Source organism: Alosa pseudoharengus, unplaced genomic scaffold (genome assembly GCF_046254945.1).
Source record: "Alosa pseudoharengus isolate Yale_2024_CS ecotype anadromous, Long Island Sound unplaced genomic scaffold, YU_APseudo_1.1 YU_APseudo_1.1_scf_10, whole genome shotgun sequence".
NCBI lineage: Eukaryota > Metazoa > Chordata > Actinopteri > Clupeiformes > Clupeidae > Alosa > Alosa pseudoharengus.
Genome location: NW_027468565.1, coordinates 14,368,963 through 14,390,599, shown reverse-complemented (window position 1 = coordinate 14,390,599; position 21,637 = coordinate 14,368,963). Strand labels below are relative to the sequence as shown.

At 42.1% G+C, this 21,637-nt stretch overlaps 1 long non-coding RNA gene across 1 annotated transcript; it reads right to left on the bottom strand.

Annotated features, from left to right (window-relative positions):
- Positions 1-209: 209 nt before the first annotated feature.
- LOC143139777 (uncharacterized) lies at positions 210-6,981 on the bottom strand. Its single transcript, XR_012990457.1, has 3 exons — positions 6,908-6,981; positions 1,837-1,932; positions 210-1,658 (listed from the first exon to the last, which is right to left on the bottom strand). It is a non-coding gene; the product is annotated as an uncharacterized LOC143139777 (long non-coding RNA).
- Positions 6,982-21,637: the final 14,656 nt, after the last annotated feature.

The following is a 21,637-nucleotide window of genomic DNA, read 5'->3' as shown; positions in this document are numbered from 1 at the left end:
AGACAGGATTTTTAAATAAATGAATTTAATGTGCTGTTGGAAAAACTCAATTTAATACTGCAAATAATCCCAACTACTAAAGGATTACTAGATATACAGTAGATATGAAACAGTACCTCTCTGTCTCACTATAACAGATAATGCAAAACAAAATACAAAATACAATAAAATACAAAATAAATTAAAATGTGTTCTAAAATGTCCCATACCATGAATATGCCAAATCACTCTAAACATACAATGACATTCTTTGCAGACTACTCTGTCTATTTAACACATTTGGATGACTGAGAATAGATAAATGGACTGACTTTCTGTCAGTTATTAGACGTCTCTTGACTAAAAGAGCGACATGTTTTACACCTGTGTGTATTCTTTACTGTGATGTCAGTACCATCTGGCGTAGTGATCACATACTGTAGCTCAATAGATTCCTTGTAATAACAGTAAGTACAGTTATTTGTGTGGCCTTTTGTGTTGAGTTTGTCTTACATCATTTCTCTTCTTCTCTGTCTCCTTCTGTGCAGTCACATGACATTCAGGTCACACAGAGAGAGGCCAGTGCATCACCAGATAGGTAACTCTACCCCAAATAATCCATCAGGAAGAAATCGTACCCTGAGCTGACCATCTGTGTGTGTCCACCACACAGTCACAATGAACTCCAATCACCTGCAGCTACAAAAGACCCTGTCATGGTCTGCACATCACCGGACAGAACACAGCCGAGATGAGTGCACCTTACAGCCAGAAGTGTCTGGTAAACAGAACACAGAGACTTGCTATAATGTGCAAGATACTGAGACGTGTCCTCTCAAACAATCCCCTTCTCCTCCACTGCGATTGTTCATGCAGGCTATCGCATGCCTCTGTATGTATTGGGTTTAAATAGATTATGTTTTTAGGCTGGGCTGGCACACTGCAGGCTGTAGGCACCAAGGCTCTGCTGACAGCCTAATTACACAACTCCACTGAAGTGGACTGTGGTATATCAGATATCATTAGAACTATCTGGCACTAGGCCTTGTATGAATACTGGAGTATAGTATTTGTTCTGCCCTTAAGGTTGCCATATTTACCAAAACATAGACAAAAAAACAGGCTAAAAGATGGCAAGGCAAAATATGTTGGTTTCTCGAAGATTGAAAAAAGGACTAGTTTACTGATGGGAGCCCTCATATAGTGTAAGGCCTGAAAAGTTCTCAAAGACAAGTGATTGGAGATTCAGATTGATGAAGTCATGCGGTGATGACTTCCCATTGGTTAACATCTCATGTTTTCCTTCAGAGAACCAAGGTTAAATATTCATAACTGTACATTTCCCCACCACGTTTTTACTAAAAAATATCTACATGCCATGTTAGAGGTCTGAGCTTCACTGAAGTTAAAGGTGTGATGTCTGCTTTTTCCTTCAGTAAGTGCTGAGTGGCATGATGTGAGAAGGACCAGTATGATGGGGAGGTCCTCAGCTCCCGGGGGGAGTCCCCTGACTGGACGTGTGAGTGGGGAGCTTCAGGACGGGGAGTGGGCACGGGCCTGAGGCAGGGGCGGAGTGTCCAGCTCCATGTTCAGATGGCCTTGGCTCCGCGAGCGAGACATCAGCAGAGAGGAGAAGTGGGTGTACCTCTGGGCTCGCCTTCCTCTTGACCACTTCCCACCTGAGTGAATGAAACCGTGATCAGTCTCCAACATGGACACATGGAGCTGTGACAGTAACAATATAAAGGCACACCAGAGCATCATGCTTAGCTAAAATAGATGATTTACTGGACATTAATCCTAAAAAATGGAAACATATAGATGTACAGCATTAACAGCTGTTGCAGGCAAGTTCACCTGACTGAGAGCCTGGCTTATTGAAGACATCCGTGCTGCCAGTCCAGTAATGCACCGCCATTTTCCCATGGTAGTCTCTGATGTTGGCCTTGGCATCTAATACAAGCACAAATGGCTCTCTGACACTTCCCATTAATTAGACAAGATTAAAACATAGGATGCATGCTAAACAAAAAGCTAAATAGCTACTTAAGTGGCTACCTTCAGTGCAAAATACAATATGGCATTTATATGTATTAAACTCAAGAGAGTGCTCCAACAGCTAAGCAGGATAATTATCCTCCGAGCTAGTGGCTGTGGGATGCTGAAGTGCTGGCACATTAGATTTTCATCTCGTTTTCATGGTGTGACAGCTGTTCCTTAATTCTGTGAGCATTAGGGTGTTCATAGTATTATCCGGTGCTGGGTTCCCATAGACACACAGCCATTATGTGGGTCATTAAAGACATGAATGAGCTTTTAATGCCACCCACTCTCTCTAACAATGGCACTGCATCGAACACAGACCTGTGATCTACAGCTTGGTGATACAGATTTTTTTCCAGGGTAAAACAGAACCTGGTGCTGAAATAAAAAAAATGCAAAACACAATGCTCATACACCCTGTTATTTTCTTAACTAGTCTAGATCTGTATTTAGCTAACAACATATTTAAAATAATAAATATAAGTGTTAAATTTGTCATTTGTCAAGTATCACAATGAACACTAAGAAATGAAGAACACAAACACAAAGGCAGCCACCCACCCAAATATATTTACGCCCCCCAAACCCACACACAACCCACACACAGTAGAGGAGTGTTCCTCCTCTCTCTCTCTCTCTCTCTCATGTTGCAGTAATGACCACCATGACGAGTATGAGAAACAAACGGTCCTGGTACTTTAAATGAATAAATGTATCCCCACCATTGTCATGTCCACCATTGGGGAGTCATTAAAAGTAATATAGTGCGGGTTTGTGGCGGGTGAGGGACTGGCCAGCCTGTCTGTCCTGTGTTCCTGGCACTGTTAATCACTGTGGTCCGACTGAAGCCATATGGACAGGTGCTGCTCAGGGACCAGCTCTTATACCTGGGTGGTTAATTAAGAGCTGGCTGCCAGGCCACTTGGAGCTCAAATCCCCCACCAAACCCCCCGACCAGGGGCCTCTAAGCGCTGGCGAGCCACCAGGGAGAGGCTGAGAAGTGGTGGGATAATTATTTCAGATAACACAGAATGGATGAGGGTGAACTGTGCATTTGAAAGCAGGGCAGCTGTAGAAAGTGGGAGAGCGAGGAAGAACAGCCTTTAGTAATAAAGGTCAACGTCCTCTGTTTTTATTTGAAGTGTCAGCGGCCTGTGATGCCTTTTCAGAGTGAGTGACAACTGAATGCATTTTTATAAATACATTTTACATTCAGACATGCAGTATTAGCATCTGCCTCTTGTGCAGTCAAGTGAATCTGGACATAGGACTGAGTTCAGGGCCGTGAGGTTGGAGTTTTTTTAACTGATGAAATATGCCATTTACTATTTCTACATTTTATAACAATGGAATGCTCTGCAATAAAATGGAATGATCTGCAATAAAAATTTAATTATAAAGTGACATCAAAATATTCATAGTACCCTATTATTTATGGCCATATTTTAAACTGTTGATATTGCGGCCCTGTTATACCTACATGTTCAAGTAGAAAACATAATCTTGTATCAATTATGAAAATCCATTCAGAAGGTAGCTTCTGTTTATAATCAAACCAAAAGCAATATTTTGCAAAAAGAAAGCTGTATTTACAAATGCATACATTATTATTTGCATTCAGCATTAAGTCATCTGCACAGTCTATCTAAACAACAGTACTGGTGGGACTATAGTAGGTATAGTGTCATGTCATTGCTACGTTTCAAAGCCCAACGCTTACTGCTTTGGAGCTAGAGTAACGCCCACTGGCTCAACTATTTCATCTGCTCCCTCATGTTGTATGAACACTCACCCTGTTCTCTAGGGTCAGTCCAAAACATTACTATAGCACTACTACAAACAACAATGACAACATCGACAAAAATGTCACAATAAAAATAATAATGATAATATTATAAATAACAATAATAATAGTGTTAATGTTTGTTAAAACATCCTGGTTAATTTGGATGTCGTCATGCAATACCAGATTCCTTACAACTGTACACTGTACAACTGTGCACTGCACAACTGTACACTGTCCATCTTTACTGATGTGTCTTTAGAATAACAAGGACAAATAAAATAGTCTAGTCCACAAATGTCCAGAGACAGATTAACAGACATCAAATCCTCCAATGCATCAGCTGCTATGACTGGGGCAGCCAATCACATTATCCTCCACCACAAGCTACCACAAGCTACTTTGCCCCAATTGTGTTTACAATATATAATTTATGTTATATCAACATTCTCTGTAATCTGTGTAATCCCCTAACGTGGCCATCCCCAGGACCTGCTTTCAACATGTCAACAGCCTGGCTACATAAAGCAGTAAGAAAACCTGCAACCGGACAGACATCCCTGTCTGCCCATTCTTTTGTGTGTGGGCACTTTGATTCAAGGATCTAATTCTAAAATTCTAAGGAGAGTAGCCTACTATTTGTGGTGTGGCTGTGGTATATAAGAAAGGATTGTTTTAGGCATCACCACCTGAACATATCCCCCAATTTAATTATAACTGTTTGTGTGGTTATAATTACAACATAACTACATTATAGAAAGTGTTACCGTTATAACATTGTTAATATATCACATTATAGTATAGTAATAATAACTATAACAATTTAAATTAGTTAATTGCAATTGAGTGGTAAAGCTGTAGTGCTTCCTGTAGGAGTAAGAGTCAAGGCAACTAACACTACAGACTAACACTACAGACTTGTATCGTATCTAATACACTGCTAAATGTGCAAAACTGTTCTGTTTATGGTGCACTGCAAAAATTCCTGATGCATACGCAATCTGTAACTAAACATTAAACATCTGGCCCATCGCTCTGTCATCAGCAGCCTACTGCCATGTTGACACACTGGTCAATTAGTCAACAGTAAGCAGTGTGGGGGTGTGGGGGTGCCAGCGTGATGGGGTTCTGCCCTGGCACAGCTTCACTCAGCAGAGTGACTGAGTGCAAGTTCCCACAGCTCAATCAATTAGGCTGAGACAACATGAGCAGCATCTGACAAATGGCTGGGAGATGTCCGTAATTAGCCACATTCACATGTTCAACAGAGAGAGGAGTTAACTGTGAAAAGCTCATGCTGAAACTTACCCGATTTCCCATGATTGTCTTGAACTAATTTAAACTTTTCGGCTACGTATCGTGAATCTAAAAGCTAAATTAGTATTACATTCATATAATAACTAGCCTATATAAATATTCATGTGTTGTTGTAGTTGTTGTTGTTGTTGTTGTTAGTTGCTGTAGAAGTGGTAGTAGTGGTAGCATTTAACTTTCAATCTAAATATGATGGCTAAGAGTAATATTTACGTTATGTCAAGCAATGTAAGCGATTCCAATCCCTTCCAGAGCAGTCCCCTTCTGCTAGTGTCAATCCCCTTTAACTCAATGTGCAGTATAAACATAAAATTATTATCAGGCATTTTTAATCTCTAGATTGGTTAACATAGGCAGGCGGCATGGAGATCTTGGTTGCTGATTACAAAGCTCAAGAAAGCCTCAGACATTTTTCTTAGAGCATCTAGTTTCCTGATGGCTATCACTATGTAAAACTAGATAATGTAAGTATTCCCAAAACGATTCCTTATACACCAGCTTTAAATAATAGTTCTCAGTTTCAACAGCTGCATGTGTTGTGTGTTAAGACAAGCTTAGACCTGGCTCTCCGATTTCCCATGTGCAATATATTAATTCTTATAAAGTGGCTGTATTTTGTGACAAGCTACTATATCTTTATGGAAATATTTCATTATGGCAAGTATTTTGCAAGGTATCTGTAATAACCAATATGCAGTGTGTTCCAATGCCTTTTTAAAAATAATGTTTCATAGTTAAGAAATACAAATTGAGATCCAAATGAGAAGTTGTCATTATTAATCTGTAAAAGTGTGTTGACCAAAGCTTTAATGCGGCAACTCTTCAATAAATTATCTGTGCATGCTCTCTTATAATGGATCAATTGTCTGGTTTGATTCCTTGAAAAAATATGTATGGCTATCAAATATAACGATTCTCTCTTTGGCTAATGGTATCATAAATTGATTAGGGATAATTGTGTAACATAAGTGCTTCTGTTATGTAAGATCTACTAAGTTGTGACTGTGTTAAAACATTTTCTAATTACATTGCTTACAACCTGATCTAAACTAATTGTTAAGATATGTTGCTAATTAGCACTTTGTACATTTGAATCAACTTGGCTGTAGAGTCCCTCTGTTCAGCCCTACCTCCCATGCGCCCTTCCCCCTCCCCCAGTGAGCCCTCTCTCTTGTTGGGCTGCTGTCTCCTGGTAGCCGGGGCACAAAGGGGGGTCCATGGGAAGCAGGGAGGCTGGCCGGAGGAGGGCTCTGAACACTCATTTCCACTCAGCATATGGAAATTCTGTTGTGTGTACACAGACAGTGTCCGGTAACAGTGACCCTGGCAGCCATATGCGCCTGAGAGAATGGCGAGCACCACGCAGCTAGGCGGCTCCCTAACACACAACATATGGACGTCTAATCAGTGCATGGGGGGGCTTCAGTGACAGACCCCCATCTAAGTCCACATTCCCCACGTCCAGCCTGAACGTCTCGGGGGAGCTGCTAATGAATTGCTCTATTGACTGATATCTTGGCTTGGCTCATTACAGCTGATGAGTGCGGAGGCTCTGTCGCTGGGCCCCTCTGTGGACTTGTGCGGGCCCCAGAAGGCTCCTTTGTCTGAGGGCTCTGAACACAGGCTTGTCATCTGGGTCTCTTTCCTACGTGCTTCTGCTTGTGTTGGGGATCATTTATTAATGAGGGGCCTTTCAGGCACTGAAGTGTCCACATGTGGAGCCATGTGGTCAGAGGGGGAGATGAATAACGTTCCGTGTGGTGGTGGTGAGGACCGCTGATGACTTACTGTAGTTATTGATGAGGAGTTGGATGATGTGAGGGTGTCCATGCAGGGCAGCCAAGTGGAGTGCAGTGTAACCCTGTTCAGGAAAAAAAATCAGAAAACATCACAGTGATCTTCATCTTCCTAGATGTGTTACAGGCAGTGTCACAGTGCACGTAATCAAACATTGCATATGATTTCTACAGAGACTGTTTGGTCAGACGACTCTTTGATAAATAAGCAGAATGTAATAGCTGAAGATAAAGAATGGCATGTAAATTTAGCTTCCTGTGGTGTCTGTCAGTCCGCCATGATATTAAAAAGCAGCTGGGTGTCATTTCACACACCACTGTGCTCAGAGGAACCTCCAGATTTAGCCGGTTTGTCTGACCGAGAAGCCTGCTGTGGTGAACAGTGGGCCTGTCATCTACAAACATTAGCTCTCTCCCCAAACACACACACACACACACACACACACACACATGCACACACACACACATACATACACACACCCACACACACACGTGCACACGCACACACACTACACAGACAGACACACACACACACACACAATGAAGCCAATAAAAGGTCGCCCAGCTGACAAGTGAGAGGGGAGAGGAGAGAGGAGAGGAGAGAGGAGAGGAGAGAGAGGAGAGGGGAAAGGAGAGAGGAGAGAGGAGAGGAGAGGAGGGGAGAGAGGAGAGGAGAGAGGAGAGGAGGGGAGAGAGGAGAGAGGACAGGAGAGTGGAGAGGAGAGGGGAGAGGAGAGAGGAGAGGAGAGGAGGGGAGAGAGGAGAGGAGAGAGGAGAGAGGAGAGGAGGGGAGAGAGGAGAGAGGAGAGGAGAGGAGAGTGGAGAGGAGAGGGGAGAGGAGAGAGGAGAGGAGGGGAGAGAGGAGAGGGGAGGAGGGTAGGAGGAGAGAGGAGAGGAGAGTGGAGAGGAGAGGGGAGAGGAGAGGAGAGGAGAGTGGAGAGGAGAGGAGGGGAGAGAGGAGAGAGGAGAGGAGAGAGGAGAGGAGAGTGGAGAGGAGAGGGGAGAGGAGAGAGGAGAGGAGGGGAGAGAGGAGAGGAGAGAGGAGAGGAGCTGGATGGAATGAGAACACAGTGATTGATGAGCTTAATGTGTCTGCCGTTTGTGTGATTCTGCCACGCGGGCAATCAGCACAGCACACCTCATATTAACTCCCACCAGGGGACTCTTTGATCTGGCACCAGTCCTAGAGATGGCAACTTCACTGCGTTCACTAGGCTCCTATTCCCTTCATGCTTTTATGAGTGATTTCACTTACAAAAATGTACTTTTTGTGTGTCAAATGTTCAGCATCAGGTAAACTGCACTTCAGCATTTCACCAATTAAGGGTTTTACCACAAAACACCTCTCAGGCAGGTCTAAATATTACATGTTGCCAACGCTGAAAATGAAGTACTATATCTTGTTAAAACAACCGGGATACATTCTTTATACATTTACAAACAGTAAAACTTCATGTGTATTCAATATGTACTCAACATTACATATAGTTCTACTCAGTTTAAGCTTGTTGTGGTCATATCACTGCTGCTTCTCTAGGATAGTGAAGACCAACTGGGGATCTCCTAATGCCATTAGTGTCTGTGTTGACGTTATGTCTTTGAAAGGTCACAGTGGCTTTCATGAGGCTGGCGCTGCTTTGAGTTTGAGTATGAGTAAAGGCCAGGAGGTGACTTTCCAGAGGGTCAGAGAAAGTCAAAGCAGATCAAAGTGTCTCCCTCAGTTTCATTCTAACACGCCCAGTAAACATGCAGATTACAGAGGCCAAGATAGCGTTTCCCAGCTATGGGTTCATAAGCTGGAGACACAGCAAACCGACTTCAAAGAACTAGTGATGGTGATGGCTGACTTGCATTGCCCGTGTTGCACTCGAACACACCACAAAGACTACTGCCAACGGCCAATTACCACGTTTAATATGCGCCTGTCTGATATGTTGCTATACATAGGAGCCTATATCCAAAACAGAAACAAAGCAATGCTTGTTCACGATAGTGGGGTGACCCTCAGTCAAAAATGACTTGTGGGATATTTACAGAAATGGATGTGGATTTAGACACATTTTTATATTATCAGAAAGGGTTTATTTGTTTTGAACACTGTACATGATGCTTGCCATCAATTAATTTATCTTCATGTTATGTAGCCTAAACATGTATCACTTGTACAGTATTCTACTATATAGGCTATCTTTAGCTTACTGGCACACTAGCCTATACAATGGGTACATTTGTGTGGTTACCAGCTGGCTAAATTAAAATGCATTCATTCTGATTAATTTGTAAAAATGTTAAAATATTAGAATAAATTTAAGAAGGCTCTGGTTACTGTGACTTACAAGATGGTTTAGTCTCCATGCTTGTACTATATAAGAATGACTGTAACATATGAGAAAACCTATTTTTGTACTATTTTTGTGTGGCAATTTTCCTATAAGCCTATCGAGGTTATAGAAATGGCAAAAGTAATTTCAAAATATACATTCACCTGAAAATTGAGTATTTACAGTAGGAGATGTATGTGTGTTAGAGAGGGAGGGCTGGTGAATTGTATTATTCTAATGTGCAGAAACAGCCGAGTGTCTCCCCTTTGAATCATTAATAAAACCTATTTGCTTCATGCCCACTGGTGAAGAGATGGGATTTGATTCCCTTCCCTCAGTAAGGCATGCCCTGCTCTAAAACTCTTTCTCTTCTCCCAGTGAAGGAGGGGGAGGTACTTTGGTAGCACGATGCGCCTTCTACTGTATAGTGTATTTCCACCAAATCCATCTTCATTTCACAGGTGTATTAGGATATTACTTACCCCCTTTAGACAGACACGGAGACAGAGAGAGAGAGAGAGACAGAGAGACAGAGAGGTGTCATCAGTCAGTTTCCATGCATGGAAATAGGCAGGGAATATTAAAGATAGGAAGTAAGCATACTGTACATCAGGGAGAGAGGGTCAGGAACCTAATTTCACAGTGATATTAAAGGCAATTTGGCTTTAGAAGGGTTTGTCAGTTCTCTATTCATTTGAAAGGCATAGAGCTATAAGCCTGCCTTTTTAATATAAGGGAGACAAATTGAACTTCATCTATTTATAGAGTTCTTTGGAGACACATTATGCCAGTGACAAAGACACAGGTGCCGTACTTACATGCTGTGTGGGGTCAGTCCATACGGTGCAGGGTCAGGAAAGAATAGAAACGCAGAAAGACATCTCAGATCATTTATATACTGTACATTTCTTAGAGAGCACATTCACAACCTCTGTCATAAATCTATGAAAATATGAGCCCCCTTTTCTTAATATAATGGCATTTAATTTTAGCGGGTGCCAAGAGAGCGAGCGTGACAGCAGAAGTGTAATTGGTGATAAGTTTGTTATTTTTACGCTCCTGCGGAGCGACTGCACGAGCAGGGCTGAAGCGCTCTTTATTTCAATTGAATGTCAACTTGGTGCTTAAATGTCAAAATGAAATTCATTTACAGCGCGCACAAGGAGTGCGGAGGGAGCGCAGCACCACAGAGGGTGTCCCCATGACGATGCCACTGAGGGCCCTTCAGCCTCTGTATGGATTATTGATTTTTCATTCACATTCCATTCAGCAGAGGCCCCATTTTAATGGCACCATTACCTCCATAACGATTAAAGACAAAGAGTTAATTATGTAATTATGAAGCCACTGGCAGTCACGTCTGCTCGGCGCTGCTGCTGGGTTTAGGCATTATCTCTGGTGTGCACATCACAGCGCAGAGAGGGTGAGGAGAGGAGATTAGTGCGGCGGAGGAGAACAGACACACGATTGAATTCTTCAGGCCTTCGCTGTCTGTCTGGGAAGCCATTAAGTAATCACAACATTCTGACACCATTAAATTTACCGCACCATGTTTTTGTAAACACAAGCACGCACACTCTCTCTCTCTCTCACACACACACACACACACACACACACACACACACACACACACACACACACATAAAGGGATTTTCCATATTGATTCTGGAGCCAAACCAAATGCTAAAGAGATTTCAATGAGATGCCTCTATCTATATCTAATTAAAAACTGTATCACATCATTGGGAGATGCTAATAACAAACTACAGGGTGATGTAGTATGCCTTTTGTTAATGCCATGACTTAAAGACAGATGATATACTAACTTGTGCATGAACTAGATGTACACTGAGGATTAGTCATAATGAGAGCATTTCTTCAATAGATTTTAAGACAATAATTTAATTAAAAGACTACTGGCTTCAATTGGTTATTTGAGCGAAAAAGAAAAGGCTTAAAGGAATTAAACATCTGATGCCATTCATTTAAAAGCAGCTTGAGCTTGGAAATAAAAAGCAACATTCCTCTGAAAGCCAAAATATAGGTGTAGACACACTGTCATTGTCAATGTTGTTCTGATTTTTCATTTCATAGCTGTAATTGTTGGATTTGTGTTTGTATTGTAAGAGAGCTTTCACGATATCCTCTTTGGAGAGTGAATAGTGTATGTATGTCCATATAGAAGCCATACAGTATGTGTGTGTGTACTGAAGGGCCTGCCGTGTGTGTGTGTGTGTTTGAGGGCCTGTCGTGTATGTGCGTGTGTTGTAGGGCCTGTTGTGTGTGTGTGTGTGTGTACTGAAGGGCCTGTCGTGTGTGTGTGTGTGTGTGTGTGCTGGAGGGCCTGTTGTGTGTGTGCGTGTGTTGTAGGGCCTGTCGTGTGTGTGCGTGTGATGGAGGGCCTGTCTTGTGTGTACGTGTGCTGGAGAGCCTGTCGTGTGTGTGTGTGTGTACTGAAGGGCCTGTCGTGTGTGTGTGTGTGTGTGTACGTGTGCTGGAGGGCTTCTCGAGGTGTAAAGCTCTGGGCAGGGCTCCAGCCACTGTCAGCTCTCTCACCGATCTCAGGTTGACGTCCGCACCGGCCCTGGCCATCATGTCCACTGTCTCCAGACGGCCCTGCTTGGCTGCCCAGTGGAGCGCTGTCTGGATGGGGAGAGACAGAGCAGACATCACTCACTGCCCCGTCTGCCTGTCAATCAAACTGGCCTGCCAGTGTGTTGACCAGCACGCCTACTCTGCGCCGTCTCGGCCCACCACACGCCACTTCACACAGCACTCCCACACACGCAGCAGAGCATGCCGCATCCGCACCACCACGCCATTAGCATACTTTGGGGGAGATTCAGATTTTTCCACCTAATAATACTAAATCATTTAACAAACACGTACATCAATTGTACACGACACGTACACCTAGAGATATACCAAAATATACACCCATTTGATATACAACTATTTGAGAACAAAATGACTGCAAATTGTAATGGAAATCAAACGTTGGGGATTGTGAATTACTGATTAATATTAATATTAATAATACACACAGAAACAGAGAGAGGGAGAGATACACTAACACATTAACTGTTCAGGATGAGTTCCTCACTTTTAGCGAAAAGTCTTTTTTCAGACATTGGGCTCAGAAACCTATCCTGGTACATAGGGGTCTGGCCAGTGGCCACCCCTGCTTCCAATTGTGCCATTTAATTGGCGTAGACTTCAAACCACTGACCACAATGGGATTGCTGTACCTCGTACTTCGCCACTAACAGTTGCAAGCTGACATATAGTATTAGCCTCTTCCCAAACCCTGCGGATGTCTTTGCCCTTGATAAATAAAAGGACAGGTTTTTCTTACTCCGGCCTCAATATTGCTGGTGCTACTTCCACTGTTAGAAGAGGTAAGGTGAAAAGGTAGGGAAAGTACTTCAAATATGTCACTTCCTGTGGATACCTGGGGAAGCACACCAGCTCTGGTATGAAGGCTCACAGTTGGGTCAGACCCTCTGTGGCTGTAGAAGTCTATGATCTCCCTCAGTTTGTTTTATCTTGATGACTTTGTGAGTAAAGTCAACTCATTCCACTAGTGGCATTTTGTGGAGTGTTGTCTTGTCTCCTGATATGCGACCACTCTTTGAAGCTCCTGCCTACCTGACACTACAACCACACAGCAGGTTCCCACTTCCATGTGGGACAGTGATGTCAGCCTAGTGGCTTGGTATTGTTTCTTTTGTTGACGTTACAAACAGGGAGTATTCTCTGTTAAACACCTATGCTCTGTGTATCGCTTCATCTAGTTAAAGCACAATAACTATTGTTAGAAAATGACCAAATAAATGCCTCACTTCAAAGTCATCTTAATTAGCCACCTCCACTGGTCACAGCTTGGTCCACCTTCAGAGTGGTTGAGTGATTCATCTTACAAATTTCGGGTTTCGAGACTATAACCACAATGAAACAATATAAAATAGATTGAGAATCATTGTTAAGTAGTCTGCAGGATAAATTGCTTAAATCTTACAGGAAAATAGACTGTGTGAAATGAAATTAAGTGATAATAACAGCCTTCTCTGAGAAACACCCTAAAGGTTGTCTTTCACCACACATAACTGCTATTGAAGGCTAATTTCATCTAAACCTTCACGGTCCATTTGCATAAGTAGATTTAACAGTGAGAGAACAGATGAGTATTGCTACTAATCATTACCATGCCAGCTAATTTGCAATAATGGAAGCCCACTGATGTGAAAGTGTCAACTTTCAGCATAGTCATCAACTGACCAACTGACTGTGGTTTTGGTCTACACCCCATCAGATAGTGTCTCTCTCACTCACACACAATTCATTGGATCATTGTGGACTATGAATGAACCATACTATACTAATAAAGACTGCTCCAATCTAGTAAACTGTACTCATGCTAACTAATGACTATAATGTTTGAATACAGCAGCAAATACTTACAAACTTGAATTCCAATGTCAGAGAACAGTTATGAAAAAGAAATAATAAACAAAAAACACTTTTTAATGAATATCATCCCATCTCAATCCAACAGAACATTCCCAAAAATCCATCTCCCCCTTTCAACGTGGCGGACTGTTGCCACAAGTCTGTACAAGGGCTCATGGTAACTTTGCCTTCTCCAACTACATTACACTGGAGGACATATCAAAGCAGGAAGAGCAGGGCTTTTGTTCCACTCTTCTTTAACTTTCTCAACATGTGCTGCTGGCGAGAGCAGATCACGAGCAGCTTTTAACCCATTTCCCACAGATAATCCACAAGACCTTCTCTGGGCATTAGGGAAACTATAGTAACCCGTAATCTGCACACAGATGAATGGAAACTATGTATCTGGTCACACAAGACCTGTCAGGACATCTCCAGTCCAAACAAGTTGGCCTTCACAGGGGCTTGGTTGTCTTGACAGCCCTGTTGTTTTCTGTCTTTGACATGGCCGACTGAACGCCCCTTTGACTGCCTCTGTCCCTGCTTCACTGTGGCCTAGAATATTAAGCTCTAACCTATTTAGCACTGCCCACAAGTGCTATCATGAAGGTGTTCAAATAACAGAGCTATTTAATATGCTCCTCTGTGATATTTGCATACTTTATCATAATATGATATTATGAGTTGACAATTGCTATTACTTTATGGGGATAAATCTTTCTTTCTAGATGATTGTGGACATCCTTGCATCTATCCGTACATGGTCTACTGCACAGCTGAACCTGAGATCTCTGAGCTCTAAACTAATGCAAATGTTTACTGCAAAAGGGAGCCAGGAATTCTGAGCTGCTCACTTCACTGTTCACTGAACAGGCAGATTTCTTTTCACAAGGGGCACCATATTTGGGCATTTAGGAGGGGACTTGTGAAGATGAAAACGGGTGTCCGCCGGCCCTGTGAAAGCAGCAGGAGCAGGCGCACATCAGAAAAGGTGTGAATTTCAAATGTGCCATGCTGATGGAGCGGAGCATGAGAAGGAGCGCAGGTCTCTGGAGTGGAGCTGGTGTATAGTGCAGCCTTGATGTGGCCGCTGCCTGGGGAGCCCTGTGTGCTGGTGGCAGGGGCCGAGCAGGCGGAGGCAGGCCTGGGGAGCGTGCCAGATGGAGGTCCCTCTTTCAGCCCCATCTGAAAAGGCAGCTTAGTTTGCGTCTCTGTGAGCCGAGTCAATCGTGTGGATGTGGGGCCGGGGTGAAACCTGTCTTTTCCAAACCTCAGTAACTGGCACCATATGGGCCTGCTTAGCACCTCAGGAAAAGACTTAAACAAGTACATTTCTATAACAGCTTCTCAAATAACGCTTTCACAACTTGTTTTAAAAGTGATTGTGACTATGTGAAGTTGCACTTTTGTTTTCAATATTAAAACAAGGCCTTAACACAAAAACCCTTATTATTTAAGAATTTGCCTTTGCTGACATTATAACACACAGACCATTGATACTGATTTTATTTGCAGAATTTATTAATCAGTCATCCCAGTTTTGTAACATTATCAATCAAAAAGAAAAAAGGGCAAAAATATTTATCTGCCAGATATCAAAGGGTTCTTAATTTAACACACTATCCTCTGGGGATAGCAATATCATGTTTGAAATGCATGCTGAAAAAGGGTTCTTATCTGTGTTTTTGCTCAACTCAACACCTTGCAACAAATGCTGCCTAATAATAGAAGCAATTAGACAACAGCCCAATGACCACTCCGATTTCCATAAAGGAATGTCCATGTTTTGCCACAAACACTAGTGTTCTCAGTGGACCCATGCGAGAGGGTCTGGCAGAAGGGATTTCCTAGGACTCCAGATGAAATTTAATCCCGTTATTCCACTCTGAATACTAATCAGAGGGATCAGGCGCGGAGTGTGAAAAGGTGTATGTCTGCCTTTGGGGAGTGAGGATCTGGAGCGTTTCTTCTGTTAATAACTGCCGTGTAATTACACTATAATTATACACAAGGATCACTTCAACTCCTCCACACACTGAGAATGGGCTCGCTGGACACAGACATTAACACGAATAAATACCGCTATCATGGCGATTAACAATGTCTTACAAGTTCAAGCAAAGGAAGTCGGATGCCATTTATTTGGTTTGCAAACAAAAAACATTTAAAAAAATAAAATAATAAAAAAAACAGCCTTAGATTTGAAAAAAGTAGCAGAGCATATGATGGAGAGTTTATCTAAAGATAATATTCCTACCTAATGCAAACAACAATCTTTTTCTGCTGCCAGTAAAGATAGATAGATAAAAAGATAGATAAATAGATAGATAGATAGATAGATAGATATTTTATTGTCACACAACAATTTTGCTGGTATATTTTGTAAAACATATCAACAAAGCAAATCAAATATCAAACACTTACCCCCTCAATTTTCCAAAGAATTTGACATTTCAGATGAAGAAAACATAAGATAAAACAAAAGAATGGAATTAGCATTTTTAAGTTATGTTAAGAGCTACAATTAAGAACACAAATACAATTCCATACACACAAACGATGTATATATCATATTCTACCACTAATAGTACACAGTTCATTAAGTACTTTGGCCGACTGCTGACCACTCGAGAATAGCAGGACAAAGCCCAGACTTAGTTTAGGATTTACATGAGAGAAATTATGCGTGCCGACCAAAAATGGCCCTGTTTGAAGTTTTGTGGACTTTTTGATGAGAGCTTGGCTTTTGATCTGGGTTCTGGTGTGCGGGGGAATCCCCCTCATAATCCCGTTACTCCTCTGTCACCTCTCTGTTTGATCCACAGTGGCCTGTTATCCAATCAGAGGCGGATCAGTGTCCTCCAGTGCCCGGGGGCTTCCCCTCTCATTACTGACTCTAAGCAGATTACACAGCTCCTGTTTGTTATTGTTTACACATCTGATTTCCCTTAGCTCATTGTTCTACCCAGCTGCGCTGCACGTAACCCCGTGTGACGGACTGGACTGACCTGACCAGCCACCAACACACTAACAAAACAAGGTAATGTGAGAATGCAGGACGATTTCAAACATCACTGGACTACTGAAGGTTTGTTTGAGGGGACAGATCTTCACAACCTATGACGTCTAGGAGTTTACCCGCTCTTTGTTTTTATTTGTTGAACTGCTTAAGCTACACATCAAAGGGAAGGAAAATTGAGAACATCAACATCACAGGGGATGAGAGAGGAAGTCTCAGCACTGAGGAGGAGCAAAATCTCAACTTTAGAAAAGATCTGCTGACCCCTGTGGAACATTACTTACAGTTACAAAGTCCTGAGGGCATTGACAAAAGGAAAATAAGTCTTGGTCATGTGATAAAGATAAAAAGGACCTTCAATTTTGCAAAAAACATAAATATTAAATCATTTTTATTGAAAGATAAATATATACGAATGGTACATCTATGAATGTGTGGCACAGTGTGTATAAGCACAGTACAATATGATATTTCAGTCCTTCCTGTGAAGGGCCACACATTCTACTGAGTTGTTGGTAATTGGAAGGGACTGGCACAATCATATTGTAATCTCTCAAAGCAAAGAGGAGAAGAGATACAGTATTATCCACTTCTTCATTTTATGGAGCTGGGTGACGTGACTGTGCTGGGGCGGTGCTAGTAACCCCCATGACATATGAAGCCTGGCCTCCAGGAACACTGCTCTATTAGCCTCCAGGAGGAGCACTGCTCTATTAGCCTCCAGGAGCCTCCAGGAGGAGCACTGCTCTATTAGCCTCCAGGAGGAGCACTGCTCTTTTAGCTTCCAGGAGGAGCACTGCTCTATTAGCCTCCAGGCCGCACCTGCTGTGCAGTGAAGTGGCACCACATGCTGTAGCTCTGCCTTCATCATTCATCCAGAATCTTTAGAAATGTGGCTTTTAAATGGTATATGCAGCTATCATATTGGCTTTAGCGGACACTTCACCAGAAAACCATTTGTTTTTCAAAGTCTCTTGGCACTTAACTCAACTGTGTCTGCTGTTTCTCTAACTAGAGATGAGCGAATAGTATTTAGGAACACAACTGATCAGTCTGGAGAGGACAAGTGGAGAGAAGTGGCTATTGTGGACCTGGTGGTTAATCAGGGATGGCAGGGGTACACTGATAGTATTCACAGCGATGGCAGCAGCCACAGTGGTGATGCTTGTCAGTGGCTGGAAAATGCGCTCCAGGCAGTAAGAGTGACAGCCCCTCCCTGTTCACCTCACCCCACCTCACCCCACTGAATTCAGTAAACTTCATGGAAATGTAATAAGAGCTGCTGCTCTGGGCCTCACTCCTGTAGAGCCACAGCCTGCTGATGCTGCTGGGCACATATGTGACCATTTACAAACAGACTAGCGGTCCAACACCAGCGCTTTTTCCTTTATCTTTTCCTCTGGGAAAGTCACTTTTTGCCCTGCATCTTTTAAAGCATTATACCTGACTGCACAACTTTTTACCAGTTTCACCATTACTAAGTAAAAACGTTTTTTCAACCTGGGCTCTATTTTAGATCTTTTTGGGTGCAAATTCAATAAGACAAGGACGACAATTAAGTCAATCCAGTACTAGTACCAGAAATAAGAAATGATTATTATAAACGGCAACTACAAAACAACAATACAACGGAATCCTATGGGGCAGGTATTTACATCAAAATAAACTGTGTGTTTTCACCACTGACAAACTCAATCGAAAAGTATTTCACAACATTGATAGGATCTAAATCTTTGTCTGCTTACCTGTTCACTAAAAAAGGCAACGTGGTGTGCCTTGCATTTTATAACCTTCAAGCTGCTCTGTGTGATCACCAGCTTAGTCTCCCAGCAAAATAGTTATTTTACTCTGTTTCTGAGGACTCACCTTTCTAGAGGCCAGTGTTGGGTCCTGTTCCAAGAGCTGGTGGAGAGCAGGAGTGTTTCCCAAAGCTGCACAGCGCAGCCAATCCCTTTCTAAAGGATCCATCTGAAGACGGTGGAACAGAGACTGGAGACATAGAAACAGTGTCAGATGGGATACAGGGAACATACTTCACAGATAGCTAACAATTAATGTAGGATCTCACTTGTAGCCAACATGCAGGCCACCTACTGTAACTTGGTAATCATTACAGGCATCACTCTTCATGTTGCTCCTTGCACAATTCAATATTATCAATAGCCCATGGCATAAGCAAACAATACATATTTTCAACTTATTGTACAGCTCCGCAGAATGCTGCAAAAGATTGCATTGAATGTTCGGAGGTCCAATATTTCTGATGAATGACGGATGCATATAAATAATGATGACTCTCCCTGGATATGGATTTTGTGCTTCTGATTCACATCTTTCATATCATTCCACAAGTAGTCTGTTCACTTATCAATGAAACTGATTCAGAAAGTAAGTATGTATAATATGTGCAGGCCTCCTATAGGAACGTCACCTATTACCGACAGTCCCGTAATTCCGACCTCTTATGTGTATGTGTCACTTAATATTCATTTCTATACAAACCAAGACAGCGGATTCCTAAAGAAATGCAAGCACCCACACCATAAGTGTATCTAAATTAGCTATGTACCAAAAATTTAATTTTATCGTGAAAAGCTGTAAACAGTGTTGTAATCCGCTTGGAGGTCCAGTGGAATTTTGATTTGCGACGAGAATTCTCGGTCTAACCGTTGATGTGCCGTGAGAAAGGTTGGAAATAGGCACCTAGCACTAAACTCCGAGCGTGGTAAACAAAATCAGATATTTCAGGCAGTAAAAGCCCTGGTAAGAACAAGTAGATTTTGTTCACATCTACACCTACTATGGCTACTGAAAAATGTAAGGTTCATTTATCAAATGTTTTTTTGAAGTATTAAAAAACATTGTTGTTTCATAATTTTCAAACAAAATGGTTGGCAATCTGTGGTTTTACGATACAGCTTTTGCATATAGTAGTCAGTATACCTCTTGTCTCTAGGTCATGACTGAACCCATTCCTCACCAGTGGTTAAACCCAAAAACTAAACTAAAACAGGCGGGTGACCCCTGACCCTGGACTTCCTAAATTCAGTCACATGAAGGCAATGTTGTGAGCTCTGATAGAATTGGACACAATGCTGGGATCATTTCATCTGAACCCTGTAAACATATCACAGCATTACTAATTCCCATACATATGAGTTTGTACCCTAAACTACTAAAATCCTTAACCTCAAGTTGAGTGATATCCATCACTCAACACTCAATAAGCTGTGTGAGATATGTCGCGCCCTGTGGAGCCAATGACAGTTCACATATGTGTCTAATAACATGGAAGGAATGCATAACAAATCAATAAAATAATTAGGCATGGGGGTTACAATACTAAGCAGGATGGCCAGAATAAGAAGTGAGAGGAGGAAGAGAGGAGGATGGATCAGGGTGAGACTCTAGGCACATCTCCAGGGGGGAGGCAAAGTCTCAGTGGACACAGGGCGGTCCTGTGGCCTTGCCCTCCTCTGACCTGTGACTCCACATTAAAAGCATTCCGTGGCGAATGGAGGAAACCTGAACAAGATCAAAATGAAGGCAGATGTAGGGAAAGGCTGGGCGACCTTGACTCTTACATGACAAGTTTGTGTTAGATCAGTAGCTGGAGACTAAAGCTTTACACTGACATGAGAAGTCTTATTCTTGAGAAAGTAAACTGTAAGCATGTAATTTAAAACGAGAATGCAAGTATATGGTCATTTACACAACATTTTTGTCCAGTCAAACAATGTATTAATTTCTGATTGGACAAGATGATATCCCAGGATTTTTGGGAACACATTTTTGGGGTGGAGGATAAGCAAACAAATATCAAAACAAAAATAAACTGTGGAACACACAACACAGATGTCTTTAAACTCGATTAGCTGGTAGTAGAATATGGCCTCTGGCCTCGTGCCTACAGCCAAACCATAGCTGTGAGTATATCCTTACCAACTACACTCTCACTCCTGCCATATTGCTTAATGCAATGACTTTTCGGGGAGTATTTTTTATGAGCAACTACTTTTCGTATCAATTTGAAATTGGTGATATGAAAGTTAGATAGACACACAGGTGGTACCCACTAGCTGTCAAGGATGGACTATATAGTTTTGTTTGGGATTGGAATAATGTGATTTACACGGACTGTTTTTAATGTGAAGTGTGACCTGTCTATTTGTATTTTTTCTATTTTGAGAAACCACTTAAGAATACTGCATTCGAGGCTAAATTTGAGAAATGCTTAGTACATTCATGGTTAAAGTACATAGTGAGCGGGTCTCATATTGTGCTTGTCTCCTTGTATTATCCCTAAGATGGACAATGTCACTAAACTGGCCAGCAGGCACTTGCATCACCTGGGTTTCTGCTTTAATCAATGACATGCTAGGTCATCGTCATGACGCCAGGGTTCACACCCCTGTCTACAGGGCAGGTGAATGATGAACTGGGGAGAGAGGTGTTACCACGATGCTAATTAAAAAGCTTGTTCATTCACCGAGGGGGCTATCTTTCACAAACATGCTGAGTGAAAAAAGGACGAGCAAGGTTTGAAAACACAATTCCTGTTCTGATACCTACTATTCCTGATCCTAACAGATTACTTTTTGTCTGTATAGTAATGTGAAGAGAAGTACAAGCAAAGCTGTCCAGACTAAAATCTTCAGTTTAGAACCTATATTCAACTTTGGGAAAGACTGGGATTTTAAAACAAAACAACTATGCACAGACAATACACCATGTTCTTACCAAATGGTGGGCTTTTGTGAGATTGGTTATTAAGAAAGCCAAAAAGAATGGCTAGGGCATTTGAAGTAATGTATTACTGCTTGAAAACTCATGGACACAACTTTTAAAAGTCGGATATAAATAAAAGATACTTATACAGCTATATTTAGTTTTTAAAATGTTGTAGGGATGCCAGTAATTGTGGCACATTTGA